The 15,455-nt window shown below is 51.2% G+C and overlaps 1 protein-coding gene across 2 annotated transcripts in view; it reads left to right on the top strand.

Annotated features, from left to right (window-relative positions):
• LOC137356811 (CREB-regulated transcription coactivator 2-like) overlaps window positions 1–6,564 on the top strand; it is a 174,773-nt gene extending 168,209 nt beyond the window's left edge. Inside the window, exon 17 of one of the 2 annotated variants that reach the window (XR_010971111.1) lies at window positions 5,673–6,564. The gene's annotated coding sequence lies outside the window, so the exon portion shown is untranslated. Of the gene's footprint in view, window positions 1–5,591 lie in introns of both variants that reach the window. The other variant, XR_010971110.1, reaches the window with a different exon arrangement.
• Window positions 6,565–15,455: the final 8,891 nt, after the last annotated feature.

The following is a 15,455-nucleotide window of genomic DNA, read 5'->3' as shown; positions in this document are numbered from 1 at the left end:
CTCGGCCAATCTTTGTGTCATCCGCGAACTTACTGATCCTACCCCCCACATAGTCATCTATGTCGTTTATATAAATGACAAACAATAGGGGACCCAGCACAGATCCCTGTGGTACGCCACTGGACACTGGCTTCCAGTCACAAAAACAGCCGTCTGTCATCACTCTCTGTCTATACAGCTAAGCCAATTTTGAATCCACCTTATCAAGTTACCTTGTATCCCATGTGCATTTGCTTTCTTGATAAGTCTCCCATGTGGGACCTTGTCAAAGGCTTTGCTGAAATCCATGTAAACTACATCAACTGCACTACCCTTATCTACACACCTGGTCACAAGCTCAAAAAATTCAATCCAATTTGTTAGGCATGACCTCCCTCTGACAAAGCCATGCTGACTATTCCTAATCAAATTTTGCCTCTCCAAGTGGTGATAGATTCTCTCCTTCAGAATTTTCTCCAATAGTTTCCCTACCACTGACATGAGACTCACTGGTCTGTAGTTCCCTGGCTTATCTCTACAACCTTTCTTAAATCGTGGGACCACATTAGCTGTTCTCCAGTCCTCTGGCACCTCCCCCGTGGCCAGAGAGGAATTTAAAAATTAGGGTCAGAGCCCCTGCAATCTCCACCCTCGTCTCCCACAGCATCCTGGGACACAAATCATCCGGACCTGGAGACTTGTCCACTTTTAAGCCTTCCAAGATCTCCAATACCTTGTCACTCCCTATGACAATTTGCTCAAGAACCTCACAGTCTCTCTCTCTCATTTCCATATCTACATCCTCTTTCTCTTGGGTGAAGACAGAGTGAAGTATTTATTCAACACCCTACCAATGTCCTCTGGCTCCACCCACAAATTTCCCCCTTGATCCCTAATGGGTCCTACTCTTTCCCTGGTTATCCTCTTCCCATTGATATACTTATAGAATATCTTGGGATTTTCCCTACTTTTACCAGCCATAGCTTTCTCATATCCCCTCTTTGCTCTCCTAATTGCTTTCTTAAGCTCCACCCTACACTTTCTGTATTTCACTAATGCTTCCGTTGATTTGCTCTCCTTGTATTTGCTAAAAGCCTCTCTTTTCCTTCTCATCGTACCCTGAATGTTTCTGGTCATCCATGGTTCTCTGGGCTTGTTGCTCCCACCTATTACCCCAGAGGGAACATGTTGGGCCTGTACCCTCCCCATTTCCTTTTTGAATGCCCCCCACTGCTCTTCTGTAGATTTCCCAACAAGTAACTCTTTCCAGTCTACCTTGGCCAGATCCTGCCTTATTTTACTAAAATTCGCTCTCCCCCAATCCAAAACCTTTTTTTGCAACTTGTCTATTTCTTTCTCCATAACAAGCTTAAATTGTACCATGTTGTGGTCGCTATCACCAAAATGTACCCCCACCAACACATCAACCACCTGTCCGGCTTCATTCCCCAGAATTAGGTCCAGCACTGCACCCTCCCTTGTTGGATCCTCTACATATTGAGCTAAAAAATTCTCCTGTATACATTTTAAGAACTCCACTCCATCTAAGCCCTTAACACGATGACTATCCCAATTAATGTTGGGAAAGTTGAAATCACCTAATATAATGACCCTATTATTTTTACACACCTCTGCAAATTGCACACATATTTCTCCTCAATTTCCTGCTGACTATCTGGGGGTCTATAATAAACACCTAGCAATGTGGCTGTCCCTTTTTTATTCCTAAACTCTACCCATAAAGCTTCATTTGATGCCCTCTCCAAGATATCATCTCTCCTTACTGCAGTAACTGACTCCTTAACTAATATTGCAATGCCCCCTCCTCTTTTACCCCCTCCTCTGTCTTGCTGAAGATTCTATATCCCGGGATATTGAGCTGCCAATCCTGCCCCTCCCTCAACCATGTCTCCGTGATGGCTACTATATCACAATTCCACGTGTCAATCATTGCCCTTAACTCATCCGTTTTACCTGTAATACTCCTGGCATTAAAGTAGAGGCCATCCATCCTGGTCTTACTCCCTTGTAACTTCCGCTGTATTCCCTCTGACTTGTTCGCTTTCCAGTGCTTAGCTGTGTCCCTATTCTGCTAGGAGTCTGCATCCCCTCCCCCTGCCAAATTAGTTTAAACTCTTCCCAACAGCACTAGCAAACCCGCCAGCAAGGATGTTAGTCCCCCTCTGGTTCAGATGTAAACCGTCCCGCTTGTACAGGTCCCGCCTTCCCCAGAAATGGTCCCAGTGGTCCAGGAAACTAAAACCCTCCCTCCTGCACCAACTCTTAAGCCACGCATTCATCTGTGCTATTCTCCTATTTCTATACTCGCTAGCACGTGGCACTGGGAGTAATCCAGAGATTACAACCCGAGAGGTCCTGCGTTTTAGTCTACTGCCCAACTCCCTGAATTCTCGATGCAAGACCTCATCCCTCTTTCTACCTCTGTCATTGGTACCAACATGTACCATGACCTCTGCCTTCTCACCCTCCCCCATCAGGATGCCCTGCAGCCATTCAGTGACATCCCAGACCCTGGCACCAGGGAGGCAACACACCATCCTGGATTCACGTTGACGGCCACAGTAGTGCCTGTCTGTTCCCCTGACTATAGAATTGCCTATTACTATTGCTCTTCCTCTCTTTCCCCCTTCCTGTGCAGACAGGCTGCTTGTGGTGCCAGAAGCTTGGCTCTGTCTGCACTCCCTGGAGGAACCAGCCTCATCAGCCTCCAAAATGGAATACTGATTTACAAGCGGGACCCCAGGGGACTCCTGAACTACCTGCCTGATTCTCTTGGACTGCCTGGTGGTCACCCATTCCCTTCCTTCCTCAAGTCCTTTCAGCTGCGGTGTGACCATCTCTCTGTACATGCTGTCCACAATGCTCTCAGACTCACGGATGCTCCACAGCGTTTCCAGCCGCCGTTCCAGCTCTAAAACCCGAGCTTCCAGGAGCTGCAGCTGGACACACTTCCTGCACACATGCTGGTCCCAGGGACTGGAAATGTTCCCGGATTCCCACATGCAGCAAGAGGAGCAAACCACGGCTTCAAGCTCTCCTGCCATGACTAAACCCTTGAAATTTAAAACTATAGAAGATTATAATTAAAAAATAATTAAGTCTTGCTAAAACGATGACTTACAATTCAATCCACTTTGAAAAATACCCACCAGGACTTACTCACCAGTCAGCTGTGCTCTTTGGAAGCTCTCGGCTCCCCTCACTCTGAGGACAGGCAGGAAATGAAAGGAGCTCCTCGCTCCCTCCTCACCGAACTTCCTCAGTCACCAAACGTCCACTATAGCACTCTAATACAACCCAAGTCAGCAATCCAGCGCAAACTGTCTTTCTCTCTTCCTCTCTCGTTGCCTTTCTCTCTCTCTCTCTCTCCCTCTCTCGCTGTCTTTCTCTCCCTCTTCCTTTCTCGCTGTCTTTCTCTCTCTGTTCCTTTCTCGCTGTCTTTCTCTCTCTGTTCCTCTCTCGCTGTCTTTCTCTCTCTCTTCCTCTCTCGCTGTCTCTCTCTCTCTCTCCCTGTCTTTCTCTCTCCCTCTCTCGCTGTCTTTCTCTCTCTCTCCCTCTCTCGCTGTCTTTCTCTCTCTCTGTTCCTCTCTCGCTGTCTCTCTCTCTCTTCCTCTCTCGCTGTCTTTCTCTCTCTCTCCCTCTCTCGCTGTCTTTCTCTCCCTCTTCCTTTCTCGCTGTCTTTCTCTCTGTTCCTTTCTCGCTGTCTTTCTCTCTCTGTTCCTCTCTCGCTGTCTTTCTCTCTCTCTTTCTCTCTCTCTTCCTCTCTCTCTTCCTCTCTCTCTTCCTCTCTCGCTGTCTTTCTCTCTCTCTTCCTCTCTCCCTGTCTTTCTCTCTCCCTCTCTCGCTGTCTTTCTCTCTCCCTCTCCCTCTTCCTCTCTCGCTGTCTCTCTCTCTCCCTCTTCCCCTCTCACTGTCTTTCTCTCCATTCCCCTCTCGCTGTCTCTCTCGCTCCCTCGCTCGCTGTCTTTCTCTCTCTCTCCCTCTCTCACTGTCATTCTCTTTCTCTCCCTCTCTCGCTGTCATTCTCTTTCTCTCCCTCTCTCTCTCGCTGTCTTTCTCTCTTTCTCTCTTCCTCTCTCGCTGTCTTTCTCTCTCTCTCTCTCTTCTCTCGCTGTCTTTCTCTCTCTCTTCCTCTCTCGCTGTGTTTCTCTCCCTCTTCCCCTCTCGCTGTCTTTCTCTCTGTTCCTCTCTCGCTGTCTCTCTCTCTCTTCCTCTCTCGCTGTCTTTCTCTCTCTCTCTCCCTCTCTCGCTGTCTTTCTCTCCCTCTTCCTTTCTCGCTGTCTTTCTCTCTCTCTCCCTCTCTCGCTGTCTTCTGTTATCCCCACAATGGCCATGTTATTTACCCTGATCTCATTTTCACAATCCTTTAGAAAGTGGCATGCTGGCTGTTTTATCCCTGCTTCATTCAATCAGTAGAAAGCTGTGAGCAAACAATGGAGATCCCAGCTCTTCCTGTCTGCCAGACAGTAGGTCTGGATGTGGGTCACCTGTCCTGTCCTGGCCATCAGGACCCAAGCTGAGTGACTATTCTCCATGTGTTAGCTCAGACAGTGAATGTCAGGGCATTGTAGCTGAGCACCATCCTGACAGACTCTGCTCACCCACCCACGTGAACACACACTTCTGAGTGAGGAAGACTAGACAGTGATGTAAAGCAAACGGGAGCCCTGGCTGATCTTTGTCCATGTACCTCTTCCTCAGATCAAAGCAGATTGCTTGCTTGTTGCCTTTGCCCACTGGAGCTTTCTGTGTCCCACCGGGTGGGGGGGGGGGGGGGGTCTGGTGTCCCCTCCCCCAGGGGCCATGCTGCATCCGGCTCCGGGGGACCATGCTACGAAACCCCAGGCTGCTGTTGCACCTAATGTGTTCTCGGCAGAGTCCCACCTCTGTGCTTCAGACTCTGAGTATGTTGGAACATACAGGGCAGTGATCCTGTTGGGTTCAGTGCTCTCTCTCCCCCTGTGGGTCTCCCTCGCTCTCTATCTATCTGCCTCTGTCTCCACCTGTAGTGACTGCCTCCTTTCAGAATGCACACACATCACCCCAGTAATTATCCAAACAGGAGCGCCCTTTAAATTTCGAAGGTTGAAGTGTGTTGTCAGCAAGGGGAATCAACTCTGAACTTTAACCATTGTAGGTCATCAAGGGGTACAGAATGTTACTAAAGGTTTCACAGCTCTCTCTCAAATTTTTCAGTGCCTCTGCATTAATGCAGTCTGTGTTCCTGGCCTTAATGGAAAGTGTACATGAGAGAGAAACACACACACACACTGTAGGGTTAGGCTTTGACACAATGCCCCTGTCGTCAAATAGCCTTTCCGAAAGTTGATATCTTGACTCACCCAGTATTGGCTGCCTGGGTGAGGTGGATGGAGGGTCTTTGTGAACTCTCCAACCCAGTGAAGACTCTCCACCCCCCAGCACCTACAGAAGAGAAAGGGAGGACACAGGATGGTACGGCAGTTGTGTCCTGCCTTGGAAGCCATGGAGGTGTGTAGGAGGGATGGTGAGGTTTTGGTTTTAAACAAGTAGACAGTTGACTAACCAAACACTTTCTAACCATGTGATCTGGTCTCGTACTTTCCTTATAGCCGTTTGTGGTTAATCTTGCACCTTGGATGCTGCAATTCTATCGACGTGTTAACCTGTTTGGTTTATGATCTGGAATATAGTGCGTAGATATCACGGTTTCTGATGAGCAGGCTGAAAGACAGGAGGGGCTATGCTCGATGGGGCGACGGAGCACCAGGCTGATTACCACAACCAAGAAGCTAAGCGAATGGAAGCTGAGCTGAGCTCGATTCAACTTCTCTTCACCTCGAACCTTTCTACATAAATAAAAAGCTGCCAAGAACACCTGCTGATTCTGCCAATAGCTGTCCTGAGGGTTCTTTGTAAATACCTTTCTGTTGATGACCTTGGCAACATCGAACGCTGGACAGGAGGACTACAGGACCGTGGACCTTTTTGGCAGGGTTGCTGGTTGCAAGAATCGATTGTGGTACTTTCTCACTAACACTGCAACTCAGCTCATCATTAGTCACTGTGTCTTTACTGATGTCCTGGTGAATGGTAGGCGCTGGGAGCTATATAGTTCATCTGCTGACACCTTTAACACCAGGGGGATTTTCATCTTGGGTAGGGTTGTGGCTCTGGGCCCCGGCTTTTAGCCTCTTTCACCAGCCCCACAGACTGAAGCTAGGCTCAAGGAGCACATCCCAAGATCCAAACTCCATCTCATCCTTGGACCTCACTTGCTCCTCCCGGGCTGCAAAGTGTTGAGGTTTTAGTGAGAGCCGGAGATTGGGAATGCTGTCTTCCTCATGGGCACCTGTGCCACGTTTACAGTCTCATCCACTTTGCAATTCCCTCGGAGTTAAGGGAAAGTAAGAATATCTGAAGTCACTCGGCCATGGATCAAGCAGATTGTATGTGTGCGGTTTAAGAATGTGTTGTCATGAAATTTGTAAAATGTAGCTATACTTGTCTGTTCAATGGTTCCCATTTTGTATAACTTTTGTAAAAGAGTATTTTTTGTTAACATTACTGTTCCATGTTTTTAAAAAGATGACAATAGATTTACATTTTACTGCTGTCTTATGCCTTAAACTGTATTTAGAAAGACTTGGGTTTATTAAAATATCTTGCAACTCAAGTCCTTCCACACACACCATCTACAATGCAGTGCGGGTACTGTTGCTGAGTATGGCAGCAATTTTGCACACAGCAAGATCCCACAAGCAGTGTGGAGATAAACGACCAGTTAAACTATTGGATGCCATGAGACATCAGTTCAACCAGTGGAATAGATGGAATCTTGGTTTAACATGTCATCGAACGACAGGAGTCCACAGAACACTTTGCAGATTCCAGACTCCTGCTACACACAGCCCTTTCAGGAGGAGTCTCAATCCAGTTCCTTCTACTCGGGATTTAAAACTCAAAAGCTGCCCAGATGTTGATCAAAGGCAAGTAATTCATAACAATTTGTATTTATATAGTGTCCTTAACAGAGTAAAACATCCGCAGGGGTTTCACAGGAGCGTTAAACAGAATCCAACACCGAGCCACATAGGGAGATATGAGAACAGTTGGCCAAAGGCTTGCACAAAGAGGTAGATTTCAAGTAGAAAGGAGAGATAGAGAGACAGAGACACGGAGAGGTGTCAGAGGGTATTCTACAAATTAGCAATAATACAAAAACAAAGTAATGTGAATGCTGGAAATCCTCAGCTGGTCCAGCAGCACCTGTGGAGTGAGAAACAGTTCAAATGTCAGGACTGTGTGGAGAGTGCAGTAGTACTCACTGAGAGATGGTTGGAGATGGGGGTAGTTTTCACTGAAAGATGGTTGGAGATGGGGGGTAGTTTTCACTGAGAAGGTTGGAGATGGGGGGTAGTTTTCTCTGAGAAGGTTGGAGATGGGGGGTAGATTTCACTGAAAGAAGGTTGGAGATGGGGGGGGGGGGGTAGTTTTCACAGAGAAGGTTGGAGATGGGGGTAGTTTTCACTGAGAGAAGGTTGGAGATGGGGGTAGTTTTCACTGAGAAGGTTGGAGATGGGGGGGGGGGGTAGCGGGGGGGTAGTTTTCACTGAGAGAAGGTTGGAGATGGGGGGGGGGTAGTTTTCACAGAGAAGGTTGGAGATGGGGGTAGTTTTCACTGAGAAGGATGGAGATGGGGGTAGTTTTCACTGAGAGAAGGTTGGAGATGGGGGTAGTTTTTACTGAGAGAAGGATGGAGATGGGGGTAGTTTTCACTGAGAGAAGGTTGGAGATGGGGGTAGTTTTTACTGAGAGAAGGATGGAGATGGTAGTTTTCACTGAAAGATGGTTGGAGATGGGGGTAGTTTTCACTGAGAGAAGGATGGAGATGGGGGGTAGTTTTCACTGAGAGAAGGATGGAGATGGGGGTAGTTTTCACTGTGAGAAGGATGGAGATGGGGGGTAGTTTTCACTGAGAGAAGGATGGAGATGGGGGTAGTTTTCATTGAGAAGGATGGAGATGGGGGGTAGTTTTCACTGAGAGAAGGATGGAGATGGGGGTAGTTTTCACTGAGAGAAGGATGGAGATGGGGGTAGTTTTCACTGAAAGATGGTTGGAGATGGGGGTAGTTTTTACTGAGAGAAGGATGGAGATGGGGGGTAGTTTTTACTGAGAGAAGGTTGGTGATGGGGTAGTTTTCACTGAGAGATAGTTGGAGATGGGGGTAGTTTTCACTGAGAGAAGGTTGGTGATGGGGTAGTTTTCACTGAGAGAAGGTTGGAGATGGGGGTAGTTTTCACTGAAAGATGGTTGGAGATGGGGGTAGTTTTCACTGAGAGAAGGTTGGAGATGGGGATAGTTTTCACTGAGAGAAGGTTGGAGATGGGGGTAGTTTTCACTGAGAGATGGTTGGAGATGGGGGTAGTTTTCACTGAGAGATGGTTGGAGATGGGGGTAGTTTTCACTGAAAGAGGGTTGGAGATGGGGGTAGTTTTCAATGAAAGATGGTTGGAGATGGGGGGTAGTTTTCACAGAGAAGGTTGGAGAAGGGGATAGTTTTCACTGAGAGATGGTTGGAGATGGGGTAGTTTTCAATGAAAGATGGTTGGAGATGGGGGGTAGTTTTCACTGAGAGATGGTTGGAGATGGGGGATAGTTTTCACTGAGAGAAGGTTGGAGATGGGGATAGTTTTCACTGAGAGATGGTTGGAGATGGGGGATAGTTTTCACTGAGAGAAGGTTGTAGATGGGGGTAGTTTTCAATGAAAGATGGTTGGAGATGGGGGTAGTTTTCACTGAGAGGTGGTTGGAGATGGGGGTAGTTTTCACTGAAAGAAGGTTGGAGATGGGGGGTAGTTTTCACTGAGAGATGGTTGGAGATGGGGGTAGTTTTCAATGAAAGATGGTTGGAGATGGGGGTAGTTTTCAATGAAAGATGGTTGGAGATGGGGATAGTTTTCACTGAGAGAAGGTTGGTGATGGGGATAGTTTTCACTGAGAGAAGGTTGGAGATGGGGGGGCGGTTAGTTTTCACTGAGAAGGTTGGAGATGGGGGGAGTTTTCACTGAGAGAAGGTTGGAGATGGGGGATAGTTTTCACTGAGAGAAGGTTGGAGATGGGGGGTGGGGGGGGTTAGTTTTCACTGAGAAGGTTGGAGATGGGGGGAGTTTTCACTGAGAGAAGGTTGGAGATGGGGGATAGTTTTCACTGAGAGAAGGTTGGAGATGGGGGTAGTTTTCACTGAAAGATGGTTGGAGATGGGGGATAGTTTTCACTGAGAGAAGGCTGGAGATGGGGGTAGTTTTCACTGAGAGATGGTTGGAGATGGGGGTAGTTTTCACAGAGAAGGTTGGAGATGGGGGTAATTTTCACAGAGATGGTTGGAGATGGAGGGTAGTTTTCACTGAGAGATGGTTGGAGATGTGGGTAGTTTTCACTGAGAGAAGGTTGGAGATGGGGTAGTTTTCACTGAGAGATGGTGGGAGATGGGGGGTAGTTTTCACTGAGAGAAGGATGGAGATGGGGGTAGTTTTCACTGTGAGAAGGATGGAGATGGGGGGTAGTTTTCACTGAGAGAAGGATGGAGATGGGGGTAGTTTTCATTGAGAAGGATGGAGATGGGGGGTAGTTTTCACTGAGAGAAGGATGGAGATGGGGGTAGTTTTCACTGAGAGAAGGATGGAGATGGGGGTAGTTTTCACTGAAAGATGGTTGGAGATGGGGGTAGTTTTTACTGAGAGAAGGATGGAGATGGGGGGTAGTTTTTACTGAGAGAAGGTTGGTGATGGGGTAGTTTTCACTGAGAGATAGTTGGAGATGGGGGTAGTTTTCACTGAGAGAAGGTTGGTGATGGGGTAGTTTTCACTGAGAGAAGGTTGGAGATGGGGGTAGTTTTCACTGAAAGATGGTTGGAGATGGGGGTAGTTTTCACTGAGAGAAGGTTGGAGATGGGGATAGTTTTCACTGAGAGAAGGTTGGAGATGGGGGTAGTTTTCACTGAGAGATGGTTGGAGATGGGGGTAGTTTTCACTGAGAGATGGTTGGAGATGGGGGTAGTTTTCACTGAAAGAGGGTTGGAGATGGGGGTAGTTTTCAATGAAAGATGGTTGGAGATGGGGGGTAGTTTTCACAGAGAAGGTTGGAGAAGGGGATAGTTTTCACTGAGAGATGGTTGGAGATGGGGTAGTTTTCAATGAAAGATGGTTGGAGATGGGGGGTAGTTTTCACTGAGAGATGGTTGGAGATGGGGGATAGTTTTCACTGAGAGAAGGTTGGAGATGGGGGTAGTTTTTACTGAGAGAAGGATGGAGATGGTAGTTTTCACTGAAAGATGGTTGGAGATGGGGGTAGTTTTCACTGAGAGAAGGATGGAGATGGGGGGTAGTTTTCACTGAGAGAAGGATGGAGATGGGGGTAGTTTTCACTGTGAGAAGGATGGAGATGGGGGGTAGTTTTCACTGAGAGAAGGATGGAGATGGGGGTAGTTTTCATTGAGAAGGATGGAGATGGGGGGTAGTTTTCACTGAGAGAAGGATGGAGATGGGGGGTAGTTTTCACTGAGAGAAGGATGGAGATGGGGGTAGTTTTCACTGAAAGATGGTTGGAGATGGGGGTAGTTTTTACTGAGAGAAGGATGGAGATGGGGGGTAGTTTTTACTGAGAGAAGGTTGGTGATGGGGTAGTTTTCACTGAGAGATAGTTGGAGATGGGGGTAGTTTTCACTGAGAGAAGGTTGGTGATGGGGTAGTTTTCACTGAGAGAAGGTTGGAGATGGGGGTAGTTTTCACTGAAAGATGGTTGGAGATGGGGGTAGTTTTCACTGAGAGAAGGTTGGAGATGGGGATAGTTTTCACTGAGAGAAGGTTGGAGATGGGGGTAGTTTTCACTGAGAGATGGTTGGAGATGGGGGTAGTTTTCACTGAGAGATGGTTGGAGATGGGGGTAGTTTTCACTGAAAGAGGGTTGGAGATGGGGGTAGTTTTCAATGAAAGATGGTTGGAGATGGGGGGTAGTTTTCACAGAGAAGGTTGGAGAAGGGGATAGTTTTCACTGAGAGATGGTTGGAGATGGGGTAGTTTTCAATGAGAGATGGTTGGAGATGGGGGGTAGTTTTCACTGAGAGATGGTTGGAGATGGGGGATAGTTTTCACTGAGAGAAGGTTGGAGATGGGGATAGTTTTCACTGAGAGATGGTTGGAGATGGGGGATAGTTTTCACTGAGAGAAGGTTGTAGATGGGGGTAGTTTTCAATGAAAGATGGTTGGAGATGGGGGTAGTTTTCACTGAGAGGTGGTTGGAGATGGGGGTAGTTTTCACTGAAAGAAGGTTGGAGATGGGGGGTAGTTTTCACTGAGAGATGGTTGGAGATGGGGGTAGTTTTCAATGAAAGATGGTTGGAGATGGGGGTAGTTTTCAATGAAAGATGGTTGGAGATGGGGATAGTTTTCACTGAGAGAAGGTTGGTGATGGGGATAGTTTTCACTGAGAGAAGGTTGGAGATGGGGGGGCGGTTAGTTTTCACTGAGAAGGTTGGAGATGGGGGGAGTTTTCACTGAGAGAAGGTTGGAGATGGGGGATAGTTTTCACTGAGAGAAGGTTGGAGATGGGGGGTGGGGGGGGTTAGTTTTCACTGAGAAGGTTGGAGATGGGGGGAGTTTTCACTGAGAGAAGGTTGGAGATGGGGGATAGTTTTCACTGAGAGAAGGTTGGAGATGGGGGTAGTTTTCACTGAAAGATGGTTGGAGATGGGGGATAGTTTTCACTGAGAGAAGGCTGGAGATGGGGGTAGTTTTCACTGAGAGATGGTTGGAGATGGGGGTAGTTTTCACAGAGAAGGTTGGAGATGGGGGTAATTTTCACAGAGATGGTTGGAGATGGAGGGTAGTTTTCACTGAGAGATGGTTGGAGATGTGGGTAGTTTTCACTGAGAGAAGGTTGGAGATGGGGTAGTTTTCACTGAGAGATGGTGGGAGATGGGGTAGATTGGGGAGAGCGGGTCTTGGGGATAAGGGGAAGATTGGGGAGAGCTTGGCTTGGGGACGGGGGGAAGAATGGGGGAGAGGTGGGCTTGGGGACGGGGGGAAGATTGGGGAGAGGTGGGCTTGGGGACGGGGGGAAGATTGGGGAGAGGTGGGCTTGGGGACGGGGGGAAGATTGGGGAGAGGTGGGCTTGGGGACGGGGGGAAGATTGGGGAGAGGTGGGCTTGGGGACGGGGGGAAGATTGGGGAGAGGTGGGCTTGGGGACGGGGGGAAGATTGGGGAGAGGTGGGCTTGGGGATAAGGGGAAGATTGGGGAGAGGTGGGCTTGGGGATAAGGGGAAGATTGGGGAGAGGTGGGCTTGGGGATAAGGGGAAGATTGGGGAGAGGTGGGCTTGGGGATAAGGGGAAGATTGGGGAGAGCTGGGCTTGGGGACGGGGGGAAGATTGAGGAGAGCTGGGTTTGGGGACGGGGGGAAGATTGGGGAGAGCTGGGCTTGGGGACGGGAAGATTGGGGAGAGCTGGGCTTGGGGACGGGAAGATTGGGGAGAGCTGGGCTTGGGGACGGGAAGATTGGGGAGAGCTGGGCTTGGGGACGGGGCTGGGAAGATTGGGGAGAGCTGGGCTTGGGGACGGGACTGGGAAGATTGGGGAGAGCTGGGCTTGGGGACGGGGCTGGGAAGATTGGGGACAGCTGGGCTTGGGGACGGGGCTGGGAAGATTGGGGAGAGCTGGGCTTGGGAATAAGGGGAAGATTGGGGAGAGCTGGGCTTGGGAATAAGGGTAAGATTGAGGAGAGCTGGGCTTGGGGACGGGGGGGAAGATTGGGGAGAGCTGGGCTTGGGGACGGGGGGAGGATTGGGGGAGAGGTGGGCTTGGGGACGGGGGGAAGATTGGGGAGAGGTGGGCTTGTGGATAAGGGGAAGATTGGGGAGAGCTGGGCTTGGGGACGGGGGGAAGATTGGGGAGAGCTGGGCTTGGGGATAAGGGGAAGATTGAGGAGAGCTGGGCTTGGGGACGGGGGGAAGATTGAGGAGAGCTGGGCTTGGGGACGGGGGGAAGATTGAGGAGAGCTGGGTTTGGGGACGGGGGGTAGATTGGGGAGAGCTGGGGTTGGGGATAAGGGGAAGATTGGGGAGAGCTGGGCTTGGGGATAAGGGGATGATTGGGGAGAGCTGGGCTTGGGGATAAGGGGAAGATTGGGGAGAGCTGGGCTTGGGGATAAGGGGAAGATTGGGGAGAGCTGGGCTTGGGGACGGGGGGGAAGATTGGGGAGAGCTGGACTTGGGGACGGGGGGGAAGATTGGGGAGAGCTGGGCTTGGGGACGGGGGGAAGATTGAGGAGAGCTGGGCTTGGGGATAAGGGGAAGATTGGGGAGAGCTGGGCTTGGGGATAAGGGGAAGATTGGGGAGAGCTGGGCTTGGGGACGGGGGGAAGATTGGGGAGAGCTGGGCTTGGGGATAAGGGGAAGATTGGGGGAGAGCTGGGCTTGGGGACGGGAGGAAGATTGGGGAGAGCTGGTCTTGGGGATAAGGGGAAGATTGGGGGAGAGCTGGGCTTGGGGACGGGGGGGAAGATTGGGGAGAGCTGGGCTTGGGGACGGGGGGGGAAGATTGGGGAGAGCTGGGCTTGGGGACGGGGGGGAAGATTGGGGAGAGCTGGGCTTGGGGACGGGGGGAAGATTGGGGAGAGCTGGGCTTGGGGACGGGGGGAAGATTGGGGAGAGCTGGGCTTGGGGACGGGGGGAAGATTGGGGAGAGCTGGGCTTGGGGACGGGGGGGAAGTTTGGGGAGAGCTGGGCTTGGGGACGGGGGGAAGTTTGGGGAGAGCTGGGCTTGGGGACGGGGGGGGGGAAGATTGGGGAGAGCTGGGCTTGGGGACGGGGGGGAAGATTGGGGAGAGCTGGGCTTGGGGACGGGGGGAAGATTGGGGACAGCTGGGCTTGGGGACGGGGGGAAGATTGGGGGAGAGCTGGGCTTGGGGACGGGGGAAGATTGGGGGAGAGCTGGGCTTGGGGACGGGGGGAAGATTGGGGAGAGCTGGGCTTGGGGACGGGGGGGAAGATTGGGGAGAGCTGGGCTTGGGGAAAAGGGGAAGATTGGGGAGAGCTGGGCTTGGGGATAAGGGGAAGATTGGGGAGAGCTGGGCTTGGGGACGGGGGGGAAGATTGGGGAGAGCTGGGCTTGGGGATAAGGGGAAGATTGGGGAGAGCTGGGCTTGGGGATAAGGGGAAGATTGAGGAGAGCTGGGCTTGGGGACGGGGGGAAGATTGGGGAGAGCTGGGCTTGGGGACGGGGGGAAGATTGGGGAGAGCTGGGCTTGGGGACGGGAGGAAGATTGGGGAGAGCTGGGCTTGGGGACGGGGGGGAAGATTGGGGAGAGCTGGGCTTGGGGATAAGGGGAAGATTGGGGAGAGCTGGGCTTGGGGATAAGGGGAAGATTGAGGAGAGCTGGGCTTGGGGACGGGGGGAAGATTGGGGAGAGCTGGGCTTGGGGATAAGGGGAAGATTGGGGAGAGCTGGGCTTGGGGACGGGGGGGAAGATTGGGGAGAGCTGGGCTTGGGGACGGGAGGAAGATTGGGGAGAGCTGGGCTTGGGAACGGGGGGGAAGATTGGGAAGAGCTGGGCTTGGGGATAAGGGGAAGATTGGGGAGAGCTGGGCTTGGGGATAAGGGGAAGATTGAGGAGAGCTGGGCTTGGGGACGGGGGGAAGATTGGGGAGAGCTGGGCTTGGGGATAAGGGGAAGATTGAGGAGAGCTGGGCTTGGGGACGGGGGGAAGATTGGGGAGAGCTGGGCTTGGGGACGGGAGGAAGATTGGGGAGAGCTGGGCTTGGGAACGGGGGGGAAGATTGGGGAGAGCTGGGCTTGGGGATAAGGGGAAGATTGGGGAGAGCTGGGCTTGGGGATAAGGGGAATATTGAGGAGAGCTGGGCTTGGGGACGGGAGGAAGATTGGGGAGAGCTGGGCTTGGGGACGGGGGGAAGATTGGGGAGAGCTGGGCTTGGGGATAAGGGGAAGATTGAGGAGAGCTGGGCTTGGGGACGGGGGGAAGATTGGGGAGAGCTGGGCTTGGGGATAAGGGGAAGATTGGGGAGAGCTGGGCTTGGGGATAAGGGGAAGATTGGGGAGAGCTGGGCTTGGGGATAAGGGGAAGATTGAGGAGAGCTGGGCTTGGGGACGGGGGGAAGATTGGGGAGAGCTGGGCTTGGGGACGGGAGGAAGATTGGGGAGAGCTGGGCTTGGGAACGGGGGGGAAGATTGGGGAGAGCTGGGCTTGGGGATAAGGGGAAGATTGGGGAGAGCTGGGCTTGGGGATAAGGGGAAGATTGAGGAGAGCTGGGCTTGGGGACGGGAGGAAGATTGGGGAGAGCTGGGCTTGGGGACGGGGGGAAGATTGGGGAGAGCTGGGCTTGGGGATAAGGGGAAGATTGAGGAGAGCTGGGCTTGGGGATAAGGGGAAGATTGAAGAGAGCTGGGCTTGGGGACGGGG

The sequence above is a fragment of the Heterodontus francisci genome, chromosome 46, assembly GCF_036365525.1.
Source record: "Heterodontus francisci isolate sHetFra1 chromosome 46, sHetFra1.hap1, whole genome shotgun sequence".
In the NCBI taxonomy this organism is placed as follows: Eukaryota; Metazoa; Chordata; class Chondrichthyes; order Heterodontiformes; family Heterodontidae; genus Heterodontus; species Heterodontus francisci.
This window is presented reverse-complemented; position numbering and strand designations above follow the sequence as displayed.